Source organism: Limulus polyphemus, unplaced genomic scaffold, assembly GCF_000517525.1.
Source record: "Limulus polyphemus unplaced genomic scaffold, Limulus_polyphemus-2.1.2 Scaffold15539, whole genome shotgun sequence".
NCBI classification, from domain to species: domain Eukaryota; kingdom Metazoa; phylum Arthropoda; class Merostomata; order Xiphosura; family Limulidae; genus Limulus; species Limulus polyphemus.
In genome coordinates, this window is record NW_013681149.1 from 1 (window position 1) to 4,112 (window position 4,112).

General features: G+C 34.0%; 1 long non-coding RNA gene across 1 annotated transcript; it reads right to left on the reverse strand.

The window, feature by feature from the left end:
- Positions 1–854: 854 nt before the first annotated feature.
- On the reverse strand, positions 855–2,891 carry LOC111084266. Its single transcript, XR_002609469.1, has 2 exons — positions 2,185–2,891; positions 855–1,624 (listed from the first exon to the last, which is right to left on the reverse strand). It is a non-coding gene; the product is annotated as an uncharacterized LOC111084266 (long non-coding RNA).
- Positions 2,892–4,112: the final 1,221 nt, after the last annotated feature.

Here is a 4,112-nt window from a genome sequence, read left to right on the forward strand (position 1 = left end):
GAATTTTGATGAAGGGATATCCATTTTCAAAGTCTTACATCAAGGGCATCTTTGTACTGAAATATGAGGAAGAAAAATGTTTTCAAAATTTGGGCGAAAACATGGGCCTTTGGATTTTCGGTGAAATTATTATTATTTTTTTTTTGACGCAAAAGTCATAGAAAAATATCGGATAGTGCTTATTTCGACGGAAAACTCAAAATTGTGACATTATAGCAGTAAACTTCCAAGCAAAATCAAACATATACATTAAGAAAAGCACGAACAATATGTAAATGGTTGAACTTGTATACTTTGTTGCTGTAAGGTGGAGGAAGTGGTTATCCAGACATTTCGGAGCTTTCAAAGCGAAAGATGGGGCATAAAATAACACATTTTAAACGTCTATTTTACAATGTATGCCACGTTCCATAAGTAAAGATGTTCGAGTGATATTACACTGTGTGGGGAGGGGAGGTATTTTATTGTTGACTGGCGGAGAAATCTGAGACATTTGACCACTCCACAACATCTCCTGCTATACATTATAACAAGTCAAAGTGTAACTTGAACACAGTTTAACTGAGGAAACATCTGGGTGCAAAATGTGAACTTTATGAAATAGCCACTTGTGTGATATATCATAAGCCAATTTGCCCCAAAATCGTAGAAGTACGTGTGAAAATTTTTACTATTTTACATACTGAATTTTGTTAATAATTGTGAACACTTATATAAATCATTGATTTTCTTGTAGACAAATTATATTCGACCAATTGAAGTGTAAAATTTCAATTACTACTAATTAGCTATCTTGTAATACCTTCTCCACTAACTTGAACTGTGGTGAAATAATAAAATCAATAAACCCCTACTCACTCTGTTAATATTTTATTGATTTAACAAAAAAATGGTACTTAAAAAAAATATATTTACATCACAAACTTGTACATAATGACATTCTTTAGAATGATTAAAGAACACATTCAGGGGTCGTTATTTACAAGTTCAGGTCTTTCTACACCACCAAGCTACCTACATCTCAAATGTTCTCAGCAGTAATTAATGAAATTTTACCACCACCAAAACTTCACTAGGTTTTGTTCTATCAATTTACTTTAATTAACATTAGATTCTCGTGAATAAAAACACACCATCATTAAACAAGTATCCATTTCATTCTTCTGCTAAGTCTTTATCTCAGTACATTTCTTTTGGGAGGGGGGGAGGGATGTATACCAGTAGCTTTAGTTCCACTTGTACATCCCCACCACCCCTAATATTTGAACAGTGCCAGGCTTAGTGTATAAATACGACATCTAAACAAAATAAAACCTTAAATTCATTACATTAGTAGTTCTAAATGAATTAATATAAACACATGACATATTTTGAAGAAACTACATTTATATTGAAGAGTGTGAAACGGTTACTAGCTGAATAAATCATGTCTTCTTAGGACTTACTGGTACTATCTGTACAGGACAACTAACGTCTAGCTTGTATTGTTCCTTATGCTGATATATAGTATTAAATTTTTCCCCTGTGAAACATACCAGACCTGTATATCCACTCACTTTCATACACACCTGTATATCCACTCGCTTTCATACACACCTGTATATCCACTCGCTTTCAAACACACCTGTATATCCACTCACTTTCATTGTGTATGAAAGTGAGTGGATATACAGGTGTGTGTGTTTGAAAGCGAGTGGATATATAGGTGTGTATGAAAGCGAGTGGATATACAGGTGTGTTTGAAAGTGAGTGGATATATAGGTGTGTATGAAAGTGAGTGGATATACAGGTGTGTTTGAAAGTGAGTGGATATACATGTGTGTATGAAAGGGAATGGATATACAGGTGTGTTTGAAAGGGAGTGGATATACATGTGTGTATGAAAGGGAGTGGATATACAGGTGTGTTTGAAAGGGAGTGGATATACAGGTGTGTATGAAAGGGAGTGGATATACAGGTGTGTTTGAAAGCGAGTGGATATACAGGTGTGTATGAAAGCGAGTGGATATACAGGTGTGTATGAAAGCGAGTGGATATACAGGTGTGTATGAAAGTGAGTGGATATACAGGTGTGTATGAAAGCGAGTGGATATACGGGGAGTGGATATACTGGTGTGTTTGAAAGCGAGTGGATATACAGGTGTGTTTGAAAGCGAGTGGATATACAGGTGCTTTCAAACACACCTGTATATCCACTCCCTTTCAAACACACCAATATATCCACTCACTTTCATACACACCTGTATATCCACTCGCTTTCAAACACACCTATATATCCACTCGCTTTCAAACAACTGTTTTGCACAGGTCAGTTGCATTTTTTGTTCCTTTCACAAAACCACAACTTGATTCATAAACTTTTTGTTTCATTAAGAAGTAGAAAAATCAAATGTAATTCATATATGAAAACAAAAACTTTAAAGGTATTCTTATCCTCTGCTAGCTAAAACACTGAAGAAATAACTCCCATATTTGTTTATATTTCTCATCTGTAAAGGAGCTCTGAAACATCAACAAAACTTTGTGAAGACTTGAATTCTTGAGAGTAGCTGTTATTTGAAACAAAAGTCATTTATAACATTTAAACATGAATGTAAATGGAACTTCCTCTTGACATCTACGTGACATGTTTTACACAGAAAGTACAGAAGTATAAACATAGCCATGTATTCATCTCACTTGTTGTATCCCAATCTACAAAATGTTCAAGAACCTGGACAACTAATACGAGGTTGATGTCAACCAGTCTACAAATCTGTTCGCTCTCTAAGCAATAAATAAATCACCACATGCTGTAGTCGACTTCGTCATTATCAAAAGCCAAAAAGAAGCCCAAGATTGTCAAAAATACCACAACATTTCCAGTAAGTACCAACCCACAGGCTCCCCACTGTATCTGTACAAGAAAAAAACAAGATTTCCATTAGTAGATGTCAAACACTATCATTGCTTTCTGGTAAATTTATAGTTATGAACCAGTCAAGTTTACTAAAACCATCCTCTAACTGTAGTTTAAACTATTTACTCTGATTTACTTACAATATTATCAATAACAGGGTTCATTACTGTAAAAATAATGCACCTAGAAAGTTTGTAAAAAACTTTACAAAAACAGTTTCAAATACTTGAGGTCCTGGTAACTGGAAAGTAATCACTGACATAGTTAATACTTTTGACAATTACTGAAGTCTAATTAAACTAATTAACTAAAATTTATCTTATGTAAGAAGACTGTAGACATGTTTGATATTTTTATGTCACATATAGTTCTTAAGATATACACGTCCATAAGTGCAGGGGTTTATAAGATAAATTGCTTATTTAGTATACTTAATTAACACTGACATCATAGCCAATAAAAAATTGATAAAATACCATATACATTTGTCAATCAGTGTTGTATGAATATACAGTGTTTGGAAAAAAGATGGCCTCTTTTTTAATCATTATATTTACTGAACTCGCTCCCACAGTTTGTATATACCTCACTGTACAAGCAAATTGCTTTATTTGTACTTGGCTTTTAGTATAACCAAAAAGTTGTTTGTCACAAGACTACTTTGTAATTTTCTTTAAATATAAATGTAACAGACCAACCAAATGTTTTACTTCTCTTGGAAACTGGATGTGATAAGAAACTTCCATTAGATTTTTAGATTCGGGTTGGTAGAAGCAATAAACCTCACAATATCTAATGTAAGACAAAAAAAATATTATATTGTGACAACAGCTACTCTGAGACCCAGGATTCAAGTGGGGTTAAGTTATCTTCAATAATATTCTACTTATAGGCTACAGCCCCAAATCTAGGCTTTACCATTAATGATAGTATCTATCAAAGGTTGGTATGTTAGTAAACAAGTCATTGTACTCTGTACTACCTTCTTAACATGTGAGGACTGTATGTTCATCATATTACCCTTTAGTAGATACAGAGAAGACTACCTTCTTAACATGTGAGGACTGTAGGTCCTTACATGTTAAGAAGGTAGTCTTCTCTGTATCTAGCTAAAGGGTAGCATGTTGAGGCTACAGTCCTTACATGTTAAGAAGGTAGTCTTCTCTGTATCTAGCTAAAGGGTAGCATGATGAACACCAGAGAAGACTACCTT